This window comes from Mus musculus, chromosome 4, assembly GCF_000001635.26.
Source record: "Mus musculus strain C57BL/6J chromosome 4, GRCm38.p6 C57BL/6J".
NCBI lineage: Eukaryota > Metazoa > Chordata > Mammalia > Rodentia > Muridae > Mus > Mus musculus.
Window position 1 is genome coordinate 106,920,981 of NC_000070.6, and position 25,370 is coordinate 106,946,350.

The following is a 25,370-nucleotide window of genomic DNA, read 5'->3' on the forward strand; positions in this document are numbered from 1 at the left end:
GCAGTCTGTGGCCATATGTATTCCCTGAAGAAATAACAGAATCAAACTGAATCCCCTGTAAGAAGTGCCTATCACAGGCTGGGTGAGACCTGACCTATGGAAGGGGAGTCTCTTGTGGTGACGTGGCTCTTTGCTTTTGCCGTAAGTGAAGTGATAAAAGCCACCGACTTTCCTTTCTAGAAAATTTCAAGTCCTTGTGAAGGAGACTTTGTTTATGATTTTAGGAGGTTCATGGATTATTGCTCCAAAAAAGTCTAGATTCCTAATTCCCATAGTGAAGAATTTGGGCAATATAGTAGCCTTGTGTTCCTGCGACCGTGGCCAGATTTTCTTGCTTGTCTCAGTTTCTCAGTTCTGAAGACCTGGGCCCCTTTCAGTGCATGCCCCAGCTCTCCTCCTTGTGGAGAGGTAAGGTTAGCAGAAGGGAAAAGTGCCTGAGTTGTGGGTGTGGACAGCAGCTGGGGTATTTGTGGCCGTGTGGCAGGGGTCCAGTGTCCTTGGTGGGTTTGAAATAGCAAAGTGATATTTGAGAGGGCTCTTCTTGGATATGCTGAGCTGAGGTTCCTGCTGGGCAGGGAGTGTCTGTGCCTGCCAGAGCCCCCTAGGAAGAGGGGATGAGAGGGTGGCAGTGGGCGCTGCAGCTGGGCTTTAAGGAGTGGGAGGAGTGCTGGCCTCTGTGATAAGCCAACCTGGCTATCTGGCCAGAGGTCCTGGCAAGTTCAAGGCTTGTCTTTGGCTCTGACCCTTGGCACCCTTGTGTGGCAGATTAAAAACAACAGAATATACACAGTTGTACCCCCCCTCCCCCCGCTTATACTTTGTATTGAGTCCCTTCCTTGGGCTCCCACCCTGTCTTCTGGAGTTCCTCTTGCCTCCAGAGGCTGCCAGACTCCTCTGTTAGTAGTTAATTAAACAGTAAATGAGGAGCTGGGATTGCATTTTGCCAGAACCCAGGCAATGTGGCCACCGTAATGGGTTTCAAGTGGCTGCAAGACCCCAAATTGCAAATCCTTGCCCTTTATTTAAGTCAGGAGGTGGAACGGGGGAGGGGGACGACGACAGTGGGGACCCAAACAAAGTTTTTGGCAGTGGTCACTTCATTTGAACTCCCAGACCAGCAGTGTGCAGCAGCCTTTTGCATAATGCCATCTTTGTTAGCTAAGCATTTGCAAACTTGGACTGAGAGTTAGCTCTGTGCCAGCCAACACTTGGAGGGAGCTGGGAGACACCCAGTTCTGTGTCCCTTAGGTCAGCTCTGTTTTGTAAGGGAGGAGGACTCTCTAGTGAGTGCTGTGTCACTGGACCCTTGTCTCCCGAGTGTGCATTTAATCCTTAAGAGGAGTCGTGTGTGGGTGTGGGTGTGGGTAGGTGGTGTGTATGTGTGTTTGTGTGCTTGAGGCTTGTCAGGTAAGAGAGCAGAAATGTTGCACTAGCTGTAGCCTTTGCAGTAGTGTGTGAGGGTTTAGCAAAATTAATCTCTTTTAGCTTGGTAGTAATTCTGACCGTGACAAAGTGCACTAGGCGCCTCACATAAACTTCTTTAATATGCGTTGTTGGGAGCTTACAGCAAATAGACAATCATGGTGGTTTGTTTTTGATTTGTCGGGGTTTGGGTTTTCCACGGCCTTGACGAGATGAGTCGGAGGGATGGATTGTTCCACAGTATATGCGCCTTTCTTCTCCTGGGCTCATAGCCTCTGGGTTTGGATGAGTTTGAGCTCTGGCTTAGACTGGCCCCTGACTTCAGGTGCACGGTTGCTGTTTCCTGTCTAGATGTCCTTTGGGTTCATCTGTTACCCCAAATGTAGGCAAGGGAAGGGTAATTCCTGCAGGGCTGTGAGGGTGAAGGTATATAACACATATGGATAAGGTGGGATGTCTCCAGCCAGTGCTTGGTGAGCTTGTTGTTCCGGTGTTTGCTCAGAAAACTCTTACTGTACTGTCTCCAGGGAGAACAGGTTGACCCTTATGGAAGAATCCTGTGTACTGGACCTATCTCAGTAATGCCCTTCCTGCCAGGGCTCCTCTGGGTGTCCCAGGTTCCTTTCCTCCCAGCTGTCTTGTCTCACTCCCTGCACTCTCATGAGGGGGCAGAGCTGGTGGTCCTTCCGTACACAACTGGCAGTGATAAAGACTCCCCTGAGATGTCCCTGCCTCTTATCTGTGTGGGACAGTGTCCTGGACCACGCCTGCTTCATCGGCTACAGAGACCAATGGGGAGACCCAGGGGCTTGTGGGTACCACTGGCAAGGATCTTGATCTGAATTTTAGTCTCATGCCTATGTTAGCTTTGTGGTTCTCCTCACAGTAAAACATGGACAAGGCCTGTTCTCCTGTTCTCCGCTGTCAGAAGAAAGGTAGGAAAGCTGTCCCTGGAGGTGTTGGTGCTGTGTGACTGTGCATAGGGATGAATAGATTGGAGGTCCTAGGTCCTGTGCCGTTCTCTGGGCTAAGGCCTCATCTGGTTTTCTGCTTCTGCGAGGAGTCTCAGAGGGGCCGCAAGCTGGGAAGGGAGGCACTGAGGAAGCTGGTTTGGTCACTTTGTACTTCTGGGGTAAACCCCTGTGTGACCATGAACCAGGAGCTAGCTACAGTGTGATCAGTGTTTACAAAGGGTTGTGTGCAATCTCCTGTCATGTCAGTAGGCACATCAGGGCTGCAGATGGTGGGACTGGGTGTCACTAGTCAGAAGCAAGTAAAACAGACAAAGGAAGGCCAGAGAACAAAGATATACAGGCTCATCATATCATCTCCAGCGGGTCTCAGATCTGCACAGGCAAGCAGGAGCCAAGGCTTGCTGGCCGCATGGACCACGAACACCTACGTTAGCCTGTGTGCTTCAGTTTCTTCCATTGGTAAAGAAGAGATGAAGCCACATACCTCTCAGGGTTGTCATATGGAGTAAATGACTGTGAGTGCATGAGTGCGCATGAGATTGAGTGCGCTCAAGCGTGCGTGCGTGCGTACACACACACACACACACACACACACACACACACACACACACACAGAGTGTACACACAGTAAGTGCATCCTCATGCCAGGCACATTGTAAGTTCTGCATATATGTCTGCTCTTGATGTTCCTGACTCTGGAAAGTCCTGCTTTCTGGCAGATTGTGTTCAGTGATGGCTATGGGAAGCAGAAAGGTCTTAGTGGGGGGGAGGGGGGATGGATTCCATCGAGGCTTGCCCTTTGTTGCCTTGCTCACCTGTTGATTGCTATAGAGTCCCTGGGGTCCAGGAACCTGCAAGAGATGGGGGTGAAGGCCTCCTATGCATAGGTTCCATATCAGTGTGTTGCTTGCCTGGTGGCAGCCCACATTTGTACCCACTTCCTCTGCTGCTCTAGGAGCCTGGAACATGCTCTTCCCCAGCCTGCCTCTGGCTTTCCCTGTGGTCCTACTCCGTGCCACAGCATTGGGAAGTCTTGTGTACTAAGTCTCTTGATAGCCAGTGCTGCTTTAGAGTGTGGCCGCCTCCCACCGCCTGCCGGGACCATCCATTTCTTCTCCTTCTTCCAGGAAGTTGGAGATACTCTGACTCATTTGTCACTTGAGGCCTAGAAGGAGAATTAATCTGAGTCAAGGTGGAGTGTCTTTCCTTCCTTCTCTAGACCCTTGAGGGACGAAACTTCATCTTTGCCTCCTCTGCCACCCTGATCCTGGGGCTGAGTGTAGCATCTTGAATAAACCTGTGGTCAGTGAGCAAGACTTTGTGCCCTGAGAGAGGAGGAGGATTTGATTTTTGCCCAGGACTAAGTGTGTTAAAGACGTTTTAATGAAGACTGACAAGTGGCAGGAAGTTGCAGAGCATTGTTTCGTAGATGGAGCTGTGACCTGTTAGTGGATCTTGAATCAAAGAAGCAACTGTTGGATCACAGAGTAAACATAAGACCCTCTGTCAGTGACTTATGAGTGCACACAAGTGTGTGTGTGTGTGTGTGTGTGTGTGTGTGTGTGTGCGTGCGCGTGCGCGCTGTCTTAACTGTGTAGCACTGTCTCACTGCAGGTTTCAGCCTGAAGTTCTACAACTACTGGCCCAGCGAGAGCCATTCCTTCAGGTTGGGTGATTGGGTGATTCGGGTCAAGTGATAGGCAGTGACTAAGCCTGTTTCCAGACTTGTGATAAGGAAACCGAGCCAACTCCAGAGTGCTGAGGGGAGTCGCTCCCATCAGGTCTGGGGTGCTTGTTAACTCCCGGGTGCTTGGATCCTTTGATTCTGCAGCTTGCTGTTGTAGTCTAAGGATGTTAAATGCACAAGCAGCACTCTGCATGCTTACTGCATGCTGAGTAAGCATGTCTCCCACTTGGAGGGATAGGGTGTGGGCAGGTCTGGGAGGGAGGAGGCAGTGGTCTCACTTCTCAGAGGCAGAGTGCAAATGGCTGTTTCTTCTTTTTTTTTTTTTTTAAAAGAATTATTTATTTAGTTTATGCGTGAGTACAGTGTTGTTGTCTTCAGACACATCAGAAGTGGACATCAGATCCCATTACAGATGGCTGTGAGCCACCATGTGGTTGCTGGGAATTGAACTCAGGACCTCTGGAAGAGCTGTTGGTGCTCTTAACCACTGAGCCATCTCTCCAGCCCCACATACAGCTTCTTGAGCAAGCCTCATGAGAGTGGCCTGTGGCCGGCTACAGACAGCTCCCCCTGCTCGTCTTAGGTATTAGGTTAGGGGTGTCCGTCTCTCACAGAGAGGATTGGCTGAGCAGTGTCAGGGTTGTGGCTGTTGGAAGACTCAGAGTGCCTCCTATGACCTAGGTTGGTCCAGCCTCCCAACTTCCCCATCCCCACCGGTGACTGCAGGCTTTGTGTCTCCCTCTTTGTGTTTTAGGGGAAAAACTGACAGTTCGTTTGTTTCCCAGTTCTCTGCTTCTGAGTCCCTGGAGCCTGAGTTTTCCTCTCATCTTTTTTCTCAGTCACAGAAGGCTACTTGAGATGGGGGCTCTGTGGTACAACGGACTGCAGAGTGGTTGCTTGGTGGGCAGGCTGTCCTGGGCGTTGGAAACTTAATGCGCTGTTGTGAGCAGTGCATGGGCTTGGACATGACCTGGGGGACTCATGTGCGACTTCTGAGCTGCGTGCTCTTCAGTAGGAGGCTGACAGGGAGGGAAGTCAGGGCAGGCTTTTCTTTATCCCTAGCTTTTTGAGTTACTGTAATGGCCTACTCCTCTCCTCTTTTGTATATATTTTTTGGGACAAGGTCTTGAGGCTGGCATTACACTTACTATGTAGCAGAGGCTGGCCTTGGACTCGTTTTTGCTCAGGTTAGTACCCCAAGTCCCACCTCTGCTGGCTTAGGGGGTCTCTTTGAGAATTCTGTTTCACATTTGAATCAACCGTCAGAGGATGGAATACTGTTTAAGAAGGAACTGCTGATTTTTCAGAAGGGGAAACTGAGGCTCAGAGCCGGGCAGTAACCCTGCTGTTTTGTGACTACCCAGTCCCAGATGCCTGTGGTAGTGGACACTGGCTCTAGACACGGTACCTACAAGACTGGCTGGTGTGCCATCCTTCAGGAATCTGGCAGCTTTCTTCCTGTAATGCCTGTGGCTTTGGCTACCCAGCCTGTGCTGAGGGGGCAGATGCCCAGTGGGCAGGCCTGGTGTCAGGCGTGTGCGGGTGGCTGGTCTTTTCTCACTGTCTTTTAGAAGGCGTCCAGTAGAAAATGTTATCCTCTCTCTGGAGGCCTTCTTTTTGGCAGTGCCGCCTGCCAGCTCCCGCTCTGCCTGCCTGCCTGCCTGCCGCTTGGGTTACGTGAGGTGGTGCTGGCCGGCTCTGGGCACAGGTTCTGCTGAGGGTCTGCAAGCCATGAGCTGCTTTGAAAGGGATTTTTACAACATAACAGGGAATTTCAGCCACCATGTTATCTCCGAATTGGCCAATTGATGGCTTCAGCAGAGCGTTTCGGCAACTGAGAAGCCAATACAATTTGAGTTAGTTGTGATGGCTGCCACTTTAAATACCATGGTGAATTTCTGTCAGTGAGCTAATGTGTGGAATAGGGAATTGCAGAAAACTTGATCACCAGTGTGCTCAGGTCGATTCTGACCCCAAGCTACAGAAAATGAACTTAAATCTAGTTGACTGTCGCCACATACTTTCTTTGGCATTATTTTGCTGGCAGCATGTTCGTCAAAGGGAACTAGGTGGAAATCACAGTGTTTGCCTCTGGCACCCCTGATTTTAGAGAGAGGCAGTCCTCTGTGGGGGCTGAAGCCCTAGGCAGGCCAGATGGCGGTTTTGTGGTGAGGGACAAATTACTAAATGATGGCATTATGGCTTGCTAATAATCCCCTGTTTAATGAAGGATGTGAGTGTTTACTGAGCACTTGCTATGGTTACGGACCATATGGTGGTGGTGGTGGCGGTGGCGGTGGTGGTGGTGGTGGTGGTGGTGGTGGTGGTGGTGTTTTTCAGTATCAGGTAGTCCTTGTTGGCCTGTAACTTACTATGTAGACTGGGCTGGCCTTGAACTCAAGAGTTTAGTCTGCCTGTGCCTCTTCATGCACCACCACACCCAGCTTAAAAAGTATTCGCATTCCATTCCCTTCTGAGAATGTAGGACATTGGTTCTTATTTTATGAACAGAGAGCTAATAATAGCAAGCAATTATTGAGTGCTAACTGTATGCCTTATACTATTTTCAGGTAGGTTTGTCTCCTGTCTTTCAGTGATCCTGTGGGTGGATTATTTTGTTTTTGTTCTTATTTTGTACGTGAGGAAATGGAAGTATTTGGAGTGACTCAGTAATGTCAAAAATAGCCTCAAACTTAAGTTCTCTCTCTCTGTCTCTCTGTCTCTCTGAGAGAGTTTCATGTATCCTTGGTTGGTCTTGACCTTGGCAGTGTATTTGAAGGTGACCTTGAACTGATCCTCCTGCCTGCACCTCCTGAGTACTAGGGTTCCTGGCATGCTCTGTGCCTGGATTCTGAAGTGTAGAGGGTCAAACCTAGGGCTTTGTGCAGGAGAGGCAAACACTCCATCGATGGAACCATTACCGGTTCCGAGTTTCTGTTTTTCCTAATGCACTCTCTGTTAACCGTAAAATGCTGCCTTCCTAAGATTTAGTACAAGTGTGTCTGATGGCATACTCCTATGCTCCTAGCATTCTTGGTGCTCAGATAGGTAGATTTCAGTATGAGACTGGTTGGCCTAATAGTAAGTTCTAGGCCATCCTGGCTACAAAGTGAGACCCTATCTCAAAGGACCAAAACAACTCCCACAAGCAAGCAAACAAACAACCAACTAATCCCCCCCCCCACCGCCCCCCCTACCCCCAACAACAAAACCCTACCCAAACCACACTGGGCTTAGGGATAGTCCTGAGAGCCTTGGACAGGCCCAGGTCCTTCCTGAGGGCCTAGGTTTCCTGACTAGGTTTGGGACTCCCTGTGGGAAGAGGGACTGGCTGGTTTTTAATAGCCTCATCTAAGAAGAAAATGCCTGACTCACTTGCAGGAAGGGTTTTCTTAATGTTTCAGTTGAGCCTAGCCATTAATGGCTGAAGCATCTCTCTAGCCCACAGAAGATCCTGTCTCGCCCTGCAGGGCCCCCTTCCTTGTTCCTTGCCGCTTGTGGACTACATGCTTGAACATATTTTATTCATGAGGACATTGCTCATATCAAGTCATCATTAATTAATTGTTAATGTGGTGTCAGGGCTTGAACTCAGGGCCTTGAATAAACTAAGCAAGTTCTATGACTGTTCTCAACCCAGAGGCACTATTAATTTGACTTGTCTTAGTTTTTTGAGACAGAATCTTTCTATGTAGCCCAGGATGGCCTGCTTGCACATCCTGGAGTACAGGCGTGTACCTCCCACTTATAGCTACAGTCACCATTGGTTTTAATGAAGCAGTATGAAATAAAATGTAGACGCTGGTTGGGCCTTCTTTGTAGGTCCAGGGAGCCAGCCAGTTTGAGTACATAGGTGAGCACGGTTGTAGTGAGCAGAAAACACTCCCAGTAAAAGGCAGACCTGAGTCTTGTTGAGCTTAGATGAGTAGAGACACCTCAAGCGTTCCCAGTGAGTGGCCTGGAGGCCTGTTGGAATCATTAGGCTGAGGACCTTGCCTCTGCTATGTTCCCCACTGACCAACAGTGTTGGCGGCACTGTCAACTTAGTCCTGACTCGGGCAAGTCAGAATGCAGAATTGTCTCTGACAGGATCACCTGACTGATCCTCTGAGCCAAGAGAGCTCCGGGTGCTGAATGAAGGCCATGCAGGCATTGTGCGGGGGCTGGCTGTGTGCACACGGAGAGCTAGAGGGACCATGCTCCTTGTAGATCCGAGCTGTTTCCTCCCAGAGCAACTGGCTTGAGACAGCAGAGTCCCCAGAGCTGCTTTCCTAGCAGACCCTCCTCCATAGAGGTTGTCAGTGGGTCGTAGTCTTCTTCCTGGCTGTGGTTTCCAGAGCTGAGGCTAGTGAGGGATATAGGGCAGTCTCTGAAATAATGGCGACCGGTGTTTACTGAACTGACACTTAAACAGGACTAGTTTGTGTGTTTGTGTGTGTTTGTGTGTTTGTGTGTTTGTGTGTGTGGGGGGTAATATTTAATTCCCTTAACACTCTCCACGGTGGGGCTGTTGTGATCCCATTTCTTGGATGAGGGAAATCAAGGTTCAAAGAAGAGAAGCCCATGGCTATGGTCTTACTGAGTGAAGGAGTCAGGACTTGCTCTCAGGGCTCCAGCCTTTGAGCCACTGCTGTATTGACAAGCTACGGGATGGCTTGGGAGATGAGTCCTTGGGGAGAACCATTCTTGGAAAAAACTGGGACATTTCATTACACAAACGTGTAAATGAGTGTCTTGAAAAAATGTCAGTGACAGTTTGTATCCCAGTGAGATGAATGCAGAGAAACCTATTTTGACTGTTAGCTTATTTTGTTGCTTAAAAGCCAGTGACACGGAGCATTGGATTTATTTTGCTTCATGATGTTAAGTGTTTGCCACTTTTTGAATGACGCGTGTGAATTTGGAAATTGTCTTTTTTGGAAGTGGAGGCTGCTTCGTGCACTTAGGGTTGGCCTTTCTTTGAAGAGGCTTGAGTTAGGTTGGTTGGATGCAGGTGTAGCTGGCCCGGGGCTGAGAAGCAGCGTAGGTACCTGTGCCTGAAGACAGAGCCAGGACTTGTCACTCTGAAGTTGGGGTCATGATGGAGAGCCCATCGCAGGAGTCTTTGTGATGGAAAGCCTAAATATTTATTCTGTTCTGTCCCTAATGAAAACAAATTGTCAACAGTTGTTCAGTAACTGACTAAATTAAAATCTGTAATTAGTCAATTAGATTAAGGAGTTGGCACAACCTGATTGTATCATGCTGCTTAGGTTATTAAGAGAAAGGGTGTGATTTTTAATTACTGAATGCTAATTTTGACAGTTTCAAATAGAAACAGACATGGTTTCCCCCCTTTCCCTAATTCTCAATGGTTTGGAAAGTGAAGGCACTCAATGTTTAAATTATGTTTTTTTGAAGGCAAATAATCCAAGGTGGCCTTCTGTAGGGTGGCAGGGATTTGGGTGGAGAGTCCATGTTGGATCTCTTCAAGGGTTGCTTGGAAATCCATCCTTTCTTGAAGGAGCTTTCTGCTGTGAGAGTCTGGGTCTTAGTTGGAAGTGATTGGTCTGTAAGTTCCCTTTTGGGGTTTCTCCAGTATTGTACTTGTGCACACATCGGGGAGGGAGCAGTTTTTCATTCATTCCTCTCTCCACAGGGTCTTACTGTATAACAGTCTGGCCTCAACTCAGACTTGATATGTAGATCAGGCTGTCATCAAACCCACTGAGATTTGCCTTTCTCTGCCTCAAGGGCTGGGACTAAAGGTGTTGTGCCCCAGTGCCTGACCAGCTCTCTCAGGTTTTAGAAGAAGATTTATTTTTATTTTATGTGTAATGTATTTTATGTATAAATGATTGACCTGTATACATGTCCATGTACCTACCATGTGCATGCCTGGTGTCCAGGAAGGCCAAGAGAGAATGTCAGCTTCTCTGGAACTGGAGTTACAAACAGTTGGGAGCCTCCATGTTTGTGCTGGGAATTCAGTCTGGATCCTCTGGAAGAGCAGCCATTGCTCTTGACCTCTGAGCAATCTCTTTAGCCTGGAGCTCTCTTATTTTTGAGACAGGTTCTTGCTAAGTAGCCTAGGCTTTCATCAAATGCACGATTCTCCTGTCATAGCCCCCAAGTTCTGGGATGCAAGATGTGCACACAACCATACTGTGCTGTTTGGAGGGTTTTTCTGTCCTATAGTTTAACAGACGGAGTCAGCAGGGAAGCTACGTGAGCGAATTACTCGGGAGAGGGGCATGGTGGAGATGTCAGTTTGTACTTACAAGGGTGAAGGTTTGTATAGTGTTCCTGTCTGCTGGTACTGAGTGTTAAACGACTCTCTGCTTTTCTCTTTGGGAAGTTCTGGGTGGAACATGAGTTTTGCTTTTTGGCTTTGGGAGTTGAGAGCTGAGGAGTTGAGGTGCCAGGTATTGGGGCCCAGGATGAGGTAGGGCAGGGGCTATCACAGCAGGAAGGAACAGCCTCTTGCTTGGGAGGAAGGTGGATCAGTAAGCAGGTGCAGATTATGGGATTAGAATCTAGAAAATCAAGCCAGAGAATATAGGGAGAATGTAGTAGGTTGACTTGCAAATGGAGTGAGACTCTGTTCTCAGTGTCGGGGGTTGCTGAGCCAGTCCCTAAGCTATAAGGCGATCTGAGCTCCTGGACCCTAGCAAACCTCCCTGTCCCCCTGGCTCTGCTCCTGTGGATTCACGATTGGGGGCTGAGCTCCTGTGGAGTACTTCAAGCCTTCAAAGAGAGGGTCAAGTGGGATGGCACCTCACTTATGCTGCTGCCTTAAGGTCTGGTGGGAGTGGGGGGCTGAGACCTGTGTCATCCTGCAGCTTGTTGGTTTTGTTTTTGTTTTTGTTTTTCGAGACAGGGTTTCTCTGAATAGTCCTGTCTGTCCTGGAACTCACTCTGTAGACTAGGCTGATCTTGAACTCAGAAATCTGGCTGCCTCTGCCTCCCAAGGGCTGGGATTGAAGGTGTGTGCCACCACTACTTGGTGGGCCTTTTGGTCTTGAAGGCTCTATTGGCCTCCTGTGCCTCTGGTACCATACTGATACAAACCACACCAAGGGCCAGAGTCACAGACTCTGCTTGGAGTGGTTTTCTTGTGGCCATGTCTTCATTATACTTTTATTTATTAGTGTGTGTGGAAGTCAGAGCGCACGTTTGGGAAATAGGTTCTCTCCATCCACATTCACTTTTCCTGCAGGTCGTACTTAGGGCTCCAGGTGTACGGAGCTGGCACCTTTACCCGCTGAGCCATTTTGCCAGCTGTCACGATGTGCTTTGAAGTGCCAGTCAGAACACTCCTCGGCTTTTAGGAGTTCACGTTTACAGTTCTTGGTGATCTAGAAGGTATTCGTGGCTGATGGACAAGGGGTGCTTGGGAACTAAGGTGGGAGCAGAGGAGGCTTCTGAAGGGACACAGCCTGGTTCCGTCCCCACCAGGGTCTCTGCTCACTGTTAGCCCTGGTTTCTAGTCCTCATCTCTAACGTGGGGTCAGTGTTTGCAGTGGCTACTTGGGAGAAGGAGTGAGAGAACCAGAGATGGGCCGGGCCTATTTCTAGAGTCAGACTAAGAGCTGAGGGAGGCATCGTTCCTAGGAAGAGTTCCTTTCTGCTGGGTAGAGCTGTTGTAGAGCAGTTAGGAGCGGGAGTGAGAGGAGTGTGTTCTGAACTTGGGGTTCCTCTTTCAAGCCCAGGCTTCACAGGTGAGGTTAAACCTCCATAATAGGCGGTTTGTGTGTGTGTGTGTGCGCGCGTTGGGAGGGGGTGGCCAGAAGAAGAGAGGAAGTGACAGTGTTGGGGTGACAGTGTTGGGGACAGTTGACTTTAAAAGCCTCATGTTGGGTGGATTTGTGGCCCTGTGTAAACAGCTAAGCTGGGACCCTGGATGCCTTTTCTCCTCAAGTCTGTGTTTGGTAGGGAGAGTGGGGCCAGCCACAGGAGCCAAGTCCCTTCAGGTGATGAGAAGCAGCTGTATGTCCCTAGAACATCTGTGTAGTGTACTTAAGGGGTGAGGATCTCACGTTGCCTCCATGGTGCCTGGAAGGATGGGACAGCCTGTGGGCCAGGGCTCTGGTTGGTCAGTTACATGGATGGTTAAGCAAGGTTTCTGCACTGGGATGACTTCCTCCTTCCTTCCTGGCTGGAGTTGGCTCTTTTCTTTCATTCAGGAGACAAGGGCTCCCCTGTTCTTGCCCAACCTGCTCTGGAGACACGAACAGGCAGCTGAGCAGTGGCCAGGGGAGAGCTAGGAGGAGCTGCACTGGAGGTCTGTGGGAACGGCTCAGGAAGCAGCACTCGCTCTGGAAGATACCGTGGAAACAAAGGGAGACAGCAGGCTGAGGGGCAGTGCATTTACCTGTTGGAAAAATAAAATTGAGGAGCAGAGATGTTTGTTTGTGTTGTTGGCTGGATGGACTTGAACTCTGGAGACTTAGAACTGCCAGGCTGTAGGTATGCCAGGCTGTAGGTAAGCATAAGGCAGGCCAGCCCCTCACCTTACAACCTTTGCACATGCTGTCCAGCTTGGATCGCTTTCTTTCATTATTTCTCTGTCTGGAGGAGTGTGATTTTCTTTACATGTCTCAGTTTAGATGTCACTAAATTTACAGAACTTATTAAAATCCCCTCTGAGTTGCTGGGGACAGAGACTGCTGGTAGATTTAGTAGTGTCCCTGAAAACTGGATCTGACGGACAGTGGATACCCAACTCACTTTTGCTGAGGCTGCCTGCCTTCCAGGTGCAGCCATGTGTAGTCTGTGTTGTATTTGTAGGCTTCCTGAGGTCCTGTAGCTTTCAGAGACAGTCCAGGTTTGTCACAACCTCTGAGCCCTCGCCGTGGTGTTTGCCTTTCTTCTCTGAAGTAGGCCTTTGACATATCGACAGAACTTTACGCGTGAAGTGCCCTCAGAGCTGTGTAGTAAAAGGCTCATTCTTCACTTGACCCAGCTATCTCCTGAGCCGGCTGCATGGCAGCCCCTGCCCAGCTTTTGCTTGTTTTAGGTGGACTGTGGAGTGGTTGGGACAAGGGTGTGGTCTGAAATCCAGCACACTTCTCCCTTGGCCTGAGCCTTAGTGGGAGCTAACCTGGCATAACGGAAGGTGCTTTGGTTCTGATCATCCAACGTCCCCAAAGGTCTGTGTGGAAATACTGTATTATTTGGCTCTGTAAGTCAGGGTTGTGGGTGATTTTTATCAGGCCTTTGAGTCTACAGTTGACCTTTGCTTTATCTGTAAAGACTCCTGTTTGCTTAGTCAAGGATAAGCCAGAAGATTCCAGAGTGGTTGGCCCCAACCTGGGCCCTGGGTCTTCGCATGCAGCTGGGTGCTTCTAATTGTAACTATCTTATCTGTTTTTCTGGGAGGGGGTTTAGCCACACCCTGTCATAGAAAGAAGCTTATTTCTGAGCTTCCATTCAGGCCTTTTCATCCTTGAAATAAATGTTCTTTAAACAACCACTTCTTATTAAAACCGTCTCAGTTAAGAATTTTTTATCCAGAGTCACACCTGCGGGCCATCCCAGATGTCTGTGTCCTTTGTGTATTTAGTTTGTCTAGTCTTTCATTCTTCAAGTACCTGACACCTCCCTGTATGACCACACACTGGAGAGATGTTGCTGTGTTCTTTGCCGTCACGCGGCTTCTAGACCCTCCTTCCAGTGCTCAGGGCTTATGTGCCATCCCTCTGGGTCATTTGGGCGTGTCTCCCAGACAAGCACAGGATTGATCCCTTCCTGCTTTCCTGACGGCTGCACATCCTAGGAGAGCATTTCTCCCTCTGCCTGTCCTGACACCCAGCTGTGTTGTGGGTCAGCACTGTGATGGGGGGCTAGTTGCTCTCTGACTCCTGAGTGCTCACCTCTTCCTTGGTAATGGAGCAGTCCATGAGTCCTTGTGGTTCCAGTCCAGGTGTGAGCTGAGCTGAGCTGAGCTGATGAGCGGTTGGAGAGCCCAGAGAAAGTGGGGGCTGCTCTCAGACCCATGTGGGGTGTGGTTAGAACAGCAGTGCTGTGTTATTCTAGAACTGATGAAAACAACAAAACCCACAAAAAACCAAAAAACTCAAAACCGGCTTGTGGAAACTGATATCCCAGAGAGGCTAAGTTGAAAGGATGCAGGAGGCCCTAAAGGGCTCATCACATTCTCTCACACTTTAGATAAACGTTTTTTAGGTTTTACTAAAAAACACAAAGTCTTCTGTGCCCTGTCAGTTCCCCATTCAGGCTGAGCATCGTTATCAGGCCCTGGGAGCCGCCCGCCTCTGAGGCACAGGTGCACCCCCTTTCCTGTGAGTCAGCAAGCTGTCCTGGAATATCCCTCCCCGTGAGTGAGGTGGGCAGGTGGGTGGCACTGGGCCACCGCTCCCCAGGAAGCTGGTGGGCCATCCAGTGCTGCCCTGAACACTTGAGATGCACAGATGGCTCCTTCCCCTTCTGAATGTTCTTTGAAAGTGTTTTCAATGCAGAGCATGTGTCTTCGTGGCACTCTTCTCGTGCGGACAGAAGCTGTCACCGCATGCCTTGGAGAGAGGCTGGTTGGGATCCAGGGCCCACTGTGGCCTGAGCCTCAGTGTCTGGTGGACCCTGTCCAGGTGGCATCAAGACTCAAGCATTGCAGGCTGGGGTGAAGAGGAGTCCTGTGGAGGGGAGGAACAATCTAGGTGTGGCTCTGTCAGCACCACAGACATCATCCTTCCCTTCTGAAACCAACCTGCCTGCTGCTCGAGGGGAGGGGCTCTTCTGATCTGAAGTGGACCCTGTGGGAGTGGAGGAGGGTAGAGGCAACCCTCCTCTGACCAGAGAATCCCCTCCTGGGTTTTCAGGCTCTTTGTGCTAGTGAGCCCCTCCCCTTCGAGCTTCCACTGTCCCCTCTGTGGCACCAAGAGTGCTGCTTTCTTATTCCTCCTGTGAGGAGAGCTAGTGTGTGGCACTCACTAAGTCTCTTGTGTTAACACAGCTTGGGAGGGTCGCTGGCCCAGTCAGTATCTGAGCTGTGCTGTGTGTGACACAGCGGAGGGGCTCAGGTATTGGGGTGAATGAGGCAGGGTTTTTACATAGGTGGGTGGAAAACAGGAGGGGGTGTGGCCTTCTGTAGGGGTCTCTGGGCTTCTATTTCTCTTGCTTGTGAGGACAGCCTGTCTCCCTTTCCGCATTGTCTTGGGTGCTGATGCCAGATTTTTGTTAATGCAGGATGTGATGTCTTGCCTTTATTAAGTAAAAACCAAACCAGAACCAAGACCAAAAACTTGAGAGCTACCACGAAGACATCCATGGAGGTCTTTTGCCCTAGATCTAGCCAGACTGGCTGTGCTCACCCACACTCAGATTTTGTGGCAAAGGCCCATTGGGAACTGTTGTATCTTTATCACAGCCTTGTGCTGAAGCAGGCAGCAGGTTTCAGGGCAGAAAGACAAAACAGTGGGCAGGTTAGAGTTCAGAGAGTGTCTGAGGTGGGGGGGTGTATCATGTGGCCGCCCCCCCCCCCCCCCCTTCAGGACCTCTCTCTGTGCAGCAACTAACAGGTCTGTCACTGACTGACTCTGAGGGGTTTCCTTTCAAATAAATAATTCTTTGTCTCTCTTCTGGGTGGCAGATTGGGCCTAGAGAGGCAGCTATCAAAGACAGCTGTCTGATCAAGCAAAAAAGGTCTAAGAGATAGTTTCTGGCCTAGACTGGGAGGGCCAGTGGGACGCATGGAGCCACCTCTGACCATGTGTGGGGTGTTTTCTTGTCCAGGGATGTGCTAGTGAAGTGCTAGGCTGAGGGACGAGTGTGTGAGGAGTTCCTTCCTCAGGAGAGAAAGCAGGCTCCTTTCCTGTCCCTTTGTCTCTTGTCCCCTTTGTCCCAGCCTTCCAGCTCTGTGGCCTGTCTCCCCTCCCCCAGCGGTTCCTCCCTTTGTGCCCAGCAGGCCACTCACGAGTGAAACTTAGCTGAGGCCTGACTCCAGAGAAGCAGCGAGGCCGCTTTCAGCACGATGGGCTTGAAGTGAGCCCAGTTTTCTCCCTAAGCCTCCAGAAGGTGGTAAAGGTCGGCTCTGACCAGTGCAGCTCCTTCAGAGGGAGCAGCATGGTTGGGGGTTGTGCCAGCCCCACTCCTGGAGCTGGCTTCCCAACCCTTCCTTGCTTACAGCGTGGCTTGGTCTTTAGAGGGGTTCTGGGGCCTTTCCGGTCCTGAGGCCTTTGTGAAACACCACAGAGTATGGACATGCTGAACTCTTGTAAAAGAGTCTAGCTTACATCTGTCACATGAAGGGTTTTTTTTTTTTAACCTTTATGTTCGTGGTATTTTGCCTGCATGTATGTGTGAGGGTGTCAGATCTTGTAGTTACAGATAGTTGTGAGCTGCCATGTGAGTGCTGGGATTTGAACTTGGGTTCTTTGGAAGAGCAGTCAGTGCTCCCAATTGCTGAGATATCTTTCCAGCCCCTATTTTTAAAAATTTAAGACAGGCTTTCAAGGGCTAGCTTGAAACTCACTATGCAATAGAGAAGGACTTGAACTTCTGATCCTCCTGCCTCTACCTCCCAAGTGCTGGGATTACAGCCCCCACCCCCACCCCCAATGCCAGTTTGTATACTGTAGGCAGTGGAACCCAGGGCTCCAGCATGCTGATGCTGGTATGCATGGGCACTTGGACCACATCGCCCCAAGATAGTGCCTTAGTCATAAGCAAGGGCCAATCACACCCACAGAAGTAAAAACCTTCAAGGAGGAAAACAGAGGTTTGGGAAAATGTATCAGAGTGAAGTTGCTGAAAACATAGGGGAGTTGGCCTTGGCTCCGGTGCCTCATTTCTAAAGATGGAGGGACCTTAGCTTCTGGGTGTCCCATGACCTGGCCCAGTGTTGCCCTGACAGCCTGGGCCTGCGAAGGACCACAGGGGTAGAGCAGGGCTGTGCAGCGGCCAGACAGGCACAACCATGCCAGTTAGTTTAGCTTCCCTGTCGTCTGCTTACCATGCTTAATCTATGAATTCAGTTGTACATTTTCAGGTAATAAACAAGAGGGGGTGATACACATGTTTAGAGACACTGTAATCCACCCTCATGTGTTCTATCAGTTCCTACACACACTGTCAGAAGCCACTCTTCTTCACCATCAGCGCCCTGCCTGGCTTGTTGGGGCTTTCTTTTCACTTTTACGTGTGATTTAGTCTCTAGAAATTGTCTGCAGCCGTAGAGGCCCGTTACTAACAGGAAAGCTGGCTTTGTAACAGGTGTCCATGACTGCTACCTCCGTCCCTTATCCCTTGTTCTGATGTTGGGGAATGGGCAGCAATGAGTGGCGGCTCCTTGCTTTCTGAGTGACCTTGATAATTCTCTGAGCATTGACGTCTTCAGCCATTAGAAGCAAGCGGCAGGCAGGGCTGAGCAGGGCCTCGGGGCTAGGTATGAAGAATTCAGCATGGTGCTCTGCATCCTTAAAAGTGCCCCCTGCATGTACCCTTGCAGACCGGGCTTGGCAGCACCGCTGCCCTTCTGGTGTGCAGAATTACGGTGTGGGCTTGTCACGCCAGGGGAAAGCCAGGAGGACGATAGTGGGTCCTGTTTGGGTTTTCCCAGAGAAAGGCCTGTGCTCTCAGTAGGCAAGTATCAGTAATGGGTTGAGGTGAGGCCCTTGGCCTCGGGCCATTTATTGATTGCTTGCCTGTGACCTCTCTGCTGGCCATCCCTCCCAGAGTACTTTTTAAAATGCCCTTGGTTTGGGGACCTGCACCCAGGAGACAAGAGAAGATTTACTAATCTGTGGAAAGGACTCAGGCAACATTGAGGCTTTGTCTTTTGACAGTTTTATTTCAGAGCTAGCACATACATTGCTAGGTTGTCATGGTCATCAAGTGTTGGCTGCAGGGTGACAGGTTCTCACACTCCAGTCCTTGGTTGTGGTAGACTATGGTTGAGGTGTGTGTCAGTGCCTAGGTTTGTGGGACAATTTGCATTGCCCTTTTAAATAAGTGCTGCTTTGAATACCCACCTTTGATATGCCCGTAGTGAGGGAGCTAGGATTCCCAATTTAGATGTTTGACATAACCCGAAAGTGAAAGGGTTAAAAGTGTATCTCAGGAGACTAGCAGAGCCCAGTGTTTTTACCTGGCTGAGACTTCCATGTGGTTTGCAGGAATCCCAGGCTGAGCAGATACCTATCATGTGGCCCTCAGCTACTGAGGCGCCAGACTGTGAGCTGAGGTGGTTCTGGGTGCTGGAGCTCACAGTCCACTGCCTTGCCTTCCCATTGCTGTCTGCTCATCGTGATCTCCTAGTCTTCTCTACTGCTGACCAGTGTGGGGGTCCTAGAGTGGGCGAGGGAAACCAGGATCAGGAGCTGAGGAAGGGGCTGCGGTGCAGGGCAGATTTCTTTTTGCAGGGCTGCTGTGTCTGGGTGGGGGTGGGGAGAGGAGGGATGTAGAGGGTCCAGGAGAGCAGGTGGGAGGAGGGTCTATTTGCATTATTGGGGGTGGAGCTTGGTTGGCAGGAGGGTTCTTTCATTCCCTGTCCCCTTTCTGCCCCTCCTTCCTACTGTCTTCTGTCTACCACTCTGCCTGCTTCCCTCCCTCTCACCCTCCTTCCCTCCCTCTGACTCCCCCCTCCCCCTCTCTCCCTCCTTCCCTCCCTCTGTTTCCCCCCTCCCCCTCCTTCCCTTCCCTCTTGGCCTTGCTTTGCCTCCCTGCAGTCCCCTGCATGCTGCTTGGCTCTTTGCCACTGGTACTGCCTGTTGTACTAGAGTGCAGAGGCCAGAGCTTTTCTTGCAGAGCTGGTACAGTTTTGTGTGCAACCGTCTCTTCTGTCTGGAAACTGGAGGCTCCGGGAGAGAGACTGGCAGATGCTCACTCCTGAGATGATTTTCTGGAGCTTGTCTCCAGCTTAACACTTCCTTCAAAGCTTCTAGCCACGGGTAGCTGCTGGAAGTGAAGTGACCAAGGCAGTATGAGTTCATCTCAGAATGAGAGTGTGGCAGAGGGGGCCAGTGGACTGGCATGGGCAAGAACAGATCTTAAATAGCGCCGACCAGTTGGCCTGCCGTATGTCTTCTGGGTAGCTGTGTGTGCTGCACTCCAGGCAGGAGACAGCTCCCCCAAAGGGTTCTCTTCTTCTTCTGGGCTGTTTTGGGCATTGCTGTGAGTACTTCTTGAGTCTGTCTGGCCTGGGCACAGGCAGGCAGACTAGCAGAGACAGCTACCTTTCCCCAGGACGGACGGATGGCTGGCTGGCTGGCTGGCTGGCTGGCTTCCTTCCTTCCTTCCTTCCTTCCTTCCTTCCTTCCTTCCTTCCTTCCTTCCTTCCCTCCCTCCCTCCCTCCCTCCCTCCCTCCCTCCCTCTTTCTTTCTTTCTTTCTTTCTTTCTTTCTTTCTTTCTTTCTTTCTTTCTTTCTTTCTTTCTTTCTGTTTTTCGAGACAGGGTTTCTCTGTGTAGCCCTGGCTGTCCTGGGCTTTGTAGACCAGGCTGGACTCGAACTCAGAAATCTGCCTGCCTCTGCCTCCCAAGTGCTGGGACTAAAGGCTTGTGCCACCACGCCCGGCCAGGATGGCTTTCATCCTTCCTGTCCCTAGTGTGTCTGACCTCCTGCATACCTGAGTTACTTTTGTGCTTAGGCTGTTGTCTTCTCACAAAATGACAGAATAAAGGAAGTGTTTTAAAGTCAGCCTGTGCATTATTGACCAGTTTGCACCCTGATTCCTGAAGCTGGATGGAGTGGGGTTGACACTTCAGACTTTTCATCCCCCTTAAGTTTTTAGCACACGAGGGCAGGTGAGTGTGGCTCTACTTTGTGCCGCCCTGTCCCTGGGTGTGGAAGAAGGGGGCAGGGCAAGTGTGGTGCAGGCTTTCTTCCTTGGCTCACCGCTGGAACTGCACGATTGGCGGTGGTATCACTGCACAGTGAGTGCTGTCAGTAGTCTCAGAAACCAGGCAGGAGACAAGCACCTTTTGTGCTTTGCTAAAGAGAATAATAAAGATGGGCCTTCCCATGTAGTGGCGCCTAGCCACATCTCAGAGCTGGTGCTCCCTGCGAGTGGCCATGAGCCTCAGTCCTCTTGTGTAGCTGGCTGCTCTGTTCCCTATCCTGGACTCGGTCCTGATCCACCAGGCCTCCCAGCATTTTGCCAGTGTAGGTTGCCTCCTGAGGAGCTCCTCCGTCCACGGCTCTTGGTGCCTCTGTCAGCTTTGCAGATTAACTCACTGTGCACCAACACTGCGGGCAGCTTTGGAGCAGGGTTGTCAGGCTGTGCCCTCAGCTTCAGACATCTTTTTGTGTATGTGTGTGTGTGTGTGTGTGGGGGGGGTGTTGCTGAGCTGGACATTGAGAGACTTTCATGGTTTTCCACAGTCCTCTGCTGAGTCCTCATAGCCTGCCCTCACCTCACCCTCCAGAGGCTAGATTCGTTGGACCCCCCTTTCAGGCTGAGCCCTCTAACTAGAATCATGAAAGATGGTTCCTTTCTCTGCAAACAAGGAAACTGAGTCCTGAGCAGGGAAGAGGTTAGCTTGACTGACAGAAAAGGGCCCCAGAGGCTGTTCAGAATTTCCCCCCTAGCCTCAGCAGCATACTGGTGAGGTCTCACCTTGCTCCCAAGGCTGTTGCCATTAGCAACCTACTTCCCCTGTTGGTTCTGGGGGCCCTTGAGGGGAAGAGGAGGTGGTGGTTGAGTGCAGGCTGGTGACACTGGGAAGGAGGACCAAGGCACATGGAGCTCTCTGTAAATAAAGCCTGTTGGTTTCTAGTAATTGTTCCCAGTCCCAGGGAGATAGATCATAGACAGGGACATTGTACTATATGTGCCTGTATCCAGACTCCCTGAAACTCAGAGGACAGAAATGGAAGGAAAACAAAGGGAAAAAGGCCAGCTAGGCAGCGTGTATGCGGGAGACAGTCCAACTTGACTTTGTGTAGTTCTTTATTTGGTGAGTCAGTTTACCTATTTCTAAAGGGGTGGTGATAGAAGAGGTGCTCAGAGGTCCGATCCCCTTGAGGCCTCAGTCATGTGGTTACTGTTAGTCAGGTCCTGTTCCAGTGTAGCAGGACATGGAGCTGAAGAATGAAGAGAGGATTGTGCTGAGCATTGTCTGCAGGTAGTAATGGTGGATGATGGTCAGCACTGGAGGGAACACAGGCAGAAGGTGAAAGTGGTCAGCCTTGAGAGCGGGGTGTCTTCCTGGTTGGGTGTGGCCAGTGTTGTAGCTGCTCCCAGTGAAGGATTGGGACCGAGCAGGGAGAACATTGGTGAAGCCGGGAGCTTTGCTAGCTGTTGGCCTTTAGAGGCTCCCTGCGGCCCTGTACCTTTGAAGCGGTGAATTCATGATAACTAAGCTGCGAAGCGTTTGGTATCATAGAGAAGTGAAGTCATACTGGCTCTCATCGCCCAGTGGACCAGTGCTGGTTGTTGGGGGTAGAGTTGATGACCTCCCTTTTGCCTCAGGTTTCTTACCTGTGACCTGAATGCACGAACTGCACATGCCCATGTCTGTGAAACCCAGTGCCGACCTTGAGTGTATGAGTGCTTTGGGTTGTGGGGTTCACACTTCTTTTTACCAGGTAGTGATTATATGTAGAAAGGTGTTGGTGCTTTTAAGGCAGCTACTTCCTTGCCTGCGTTCTGCCTTAATTTTGGAAGCCGGGAGCTTTTCAGACTTAGATCAGTGTGGGCAGATTGCCACCAGCACACAAGTGTGTGCCCAGCACCAGGAAGCAGGGCTTGTTTTCATTGTTGAGTCTTATCTTTCAGTATGAATACTTACTATTGAAGGTCCCCTCTTCAGCCCTTGCCTTAGAATTGGAAACAACTTAAAGGGGGAGAAATGCATTTGGAGTTAGTGGTTGGCAGGCAAGATAAACCACCACATGGGGCTTGCCACAAAACAGGGAAACCAGAAGCTGCCCCACAGGTAAAAATTAGGGCCTAAAATAGCCCCAGGCTAGCCAGAGCCTTCTGAGAGCCTTCTGAGCACGGGAGGTGAGGGATGAGATGAGGACTGAGTTGGTGGCGTCTGTATTCGCTGCTGCTGCTGCTGCTGCTTCTGCTATTCTCCTTGATGCGCGACTGAACAGAGCCTTGCAGTTTGGAGAATATAAATGGTGGACTGATGAGGTGATAGAGAAGATCGCCTGCAGACCCTTTGCCAGCTGGCATGTCCCCTGTGAGTGGCATCCCTGGCAGCAGTGACATCAACCTTCTCTCTGTCCCCCCAATGCCTGGAACAAGTGGTCGGCCATATCATGTCACTTAGGAAGCCTGTTTGGCAGTATTTGAGAGTTCAGGTGTCAGGGCTGTGTTGTGTATGACATTGTGCTGAGAAAGATCAGAAAGAACTACTGAAGACATGAGATATGCACTGTTCTCCCTAATGACGGGACAGGAAACCCAAGCTCTCGTCTTGTTCCGCGTCATGGGATCTGAGGGCCGCTCAACCCCACACTTGGCTAATTCTTGGTGATCTGGAAGCCTCTCTTGGCTTGTGTCATGCCTCAGGGCCACTTTTTGTGGAGAAGGACTATAATCCTTAGATATAATAACCCCCTGCACCGGGCACTTTATACAATGGTCTCCTGTATACAAGCTCATTGGCACTACCCTCCAGCAGTCCCCAGGCAATGATAGACAAGGCTTATTACCTTGTTTTGTTGATGAAAAGGCAAATGGCTTTAGTGACTTTCCAAAGTCACATGTCCGTGTACATTTATGGTGAAGCTCAGAGTAAAATCCAATTTCAAGGCTAGTCAAGGTGTGCAGATGGTAAATGCTTGGCACACTCTGGAGCACCCCCTGGTTGGAGTCAGATGCTGCAAGCTGATCTCAGTAATTCTTTTCCTGCCAACCTTGGGTTCAGAAATTTTTAGTATTTCATTCAGTCATTATCATTCAAACAACAACTCTTTTCTACATGGGTCCATTGTCATGGATGTCCCATGCTGGGCTAGAAGTTGGCTAGGGGTGTGTACCCCCTTTTCCACTTGTTCGGATTTCTAGGTAAGAGAAAGTTGGCTGTTGCTTAGAGTGGAATCTAGTTGGAAGACCTGTACCTGCCTGGCAGAGACAGTCTTACCAACTTCCAGGAAGGCCCCGGAGACTCTTAGAAGGCTGCACGGTGTTTGAGGAAAGGAAGGCTGTTTGATGTGGAGTGCCAGCCAGATGGTGGTCCAGAAGGGCACGGGAGGGGGCGGGGTGGGGTGGGGTGGGGGAAGGGCAGGAGCAGCAAGACATGCTTGAACCATGCTAGTCAACAGAAGTGAGCATGATACATCCTCCTGACACCCTGAGCTCCACTTTGCATACAGGCTTCCCTTGGGATGTCCCAAGAGTGGCTCTTTATACTATATATGACCCTTAGGATGCGGGGCTCTCAAGAAGGGTGGGGTGAAGAAGTTGGTAAATGTTGTTGTTCTGGGGAATCCCACCTGCTTCTGAGAACGTGGTCCAGTTCAGTGCATCTCCATGCATCAGGTTTGATGCTGTCATTGAAGTTGGACCTCGAGTTGCACGCCTGTCCCTTTGTCCTCCTCTTTCCTCCGTGCAGACGCAGGGGCATCTGCTGTGCTCCCCTAACTCATGCCTCTTCTTTTGTGTCCTATAACTTTTCAAAAATCAGCTAGTTTCTTGCTGTTAGCCTACTCGTTAGTTTTCTTGACCTTGGATTTCAAGGTGCTTTTCATCTGTTCACCTGGCTGCCTGTCCCTCTCATTCATAAAGTCATGGTCATCTGACTTCGTGCTTATAGGACGTCCTCTCTAGTCATTCCTGCATTGACCCAAGGAGCTGCTGGCAGAAGTTCAGCTGCCCTGAATTTGAGAAGAACTGTTGTACTTGAAATACAGATGTAAGGACAGTCCACTGTAACAGCAAGGAAGGACCCTATATGGTGTGGGCTTCAGTCACTGCTCTTTCCTTTGTAGCAGAGCCTTTTCTTTAAACCTAGTCTTACAGGGAAGCCCAAATAATAAAATAAAATGGACTGCTGTGAGTTAGGGCAATCAGGGACTCCTGCCAGCAAGCCGCTCTTCTTCACGAGTCCTCTTGTGCACCTGTTTCTGGGAGGGTTCACCTTTGAGGGAGCACTGTTTAAGATTCCTCTGATTGGGCCGGGGCTGTGACTCAGCACTAGGGCACTTGCCTAGCATGTGCAAAGCTGGGTCCAGCTGTAAAAAATAGCAACAAAGAAAAGATATTCTTGATTCAGTCAAATTCCCAGTGTGGGGATCCTGGCTAAGGAGGCAGTGGCTTATATGACCCAGGCCTTCTCTTCATACTGGGGTGCTTTTTGAACCCATTTCAGGAGTGTATCCAGAGCTCTGAGAAATGGAAGTTTCTGTTCATTGGGATGTGCTGCAGAGCCCATTCGAGGGCTGGGATCAGGCATGTTTGGACAATCAGCAAGGGTCTCTAGCTTGCTAGACTGCAGGCTTTCATGTTTGAGCACTCCTAAAACTTCCAGAATGTTCCACCATCATCGTTCTTTTGACCTTCTGACTTGCTTCTCTGGGCATCTGGTGGTGTCAAGGACTCCTAAGTGCTCCTATGTCAGTCAGTGTTTCCCATATTTTAGTGATCATTGGTACCCTGCTGGTTGCACCACACACAACACAGTTCACCATTCTGTAACTGTTGTTTTCTGGTCTTCCAATTGAGCTGCTGGGTAGTTTGATTGTCTGCAAGTTTCTTATGTTGCAAGTAGCATGTAGGCATGGTGGTACTCTTAGATGTGGCACTGTTGGGTCTTGTACTTAGAAATGCGAGTCTGAGCTAGTTGAACAAGTCAGAGCTAGTTGAGCTCTGTGAGAGGACTAGAGTTCAGTTCTCAGCACTCTTTGGGCAACTCAAAAGTGCTTGGAACTCTAGCTCCTGGGGATCTAGCTCTTTTGGCTGCACACACAGACAGACATGCACAGTGCATACCCGTCAGATCATCCTTACCATTGTTCCTGATAGAGCAGGAAGGGACAGGACAAGCTGTAGAGGCAGCTTTGCCCCAGATAAAAATCAGTCCTGGAAAACCAGAAGAGAGGCCTGCTGCTGTTTGCTGTGCACCTTCTCTGACTGGTCTGGCTCCAGAGAGCTGGGCATTGCCCCGTGTCCCTTCTGTACTCACACCAGTAGCAGGCCCTGTGGGGACTTACTACATATTAATTGATTAGCTATAGATGCTTTCCTTGTGTACATGTTTTGTAGCTGAGATTTGTTTATTTGAATGTATTTTGTGTTGATGAAGCCTTGTGAGATGGCACAGATTGGACTGTAGAAACAATTGGGCATCAGGGACTTGGCCCACAAAGAGGTCTCTAGCTCCACTACCACTGCCTGGGTAT

The 25,370-nt window shown here is 50.1% G+C and overlaps 1 protein-coding gene across 11 annotated transcripts in view; it reads left to right on the plus strand.

Annotated features, from left to right (window-relative positions):
- Window positions 1-25,370, plus strand: part of Ssbp3 (single-stranded DNA binding protein 3) — a 138,225-nt gene that overhangs the window by 9,511 nt on the left and 103,344 nt on the right. The window contains exon 1 of one of the 11 annotated variants that reach the window (XM_006503417.4): window positions 1,253-2,357. The exons of 8 other annotated variants lie outside the window; for them this stretch is intronic. The gene's annotated coding sequence lies outside the window, so the exon portion shown is untranslated. Of the gene's footprint in view, window positions 1-1,252; window positions 2,358-25,370 lie in introns of those variants that run through there. 2 more of the 11 variants (XM_006503420.3, NM_001355532.1) reach the window with 2 other exon arrangements.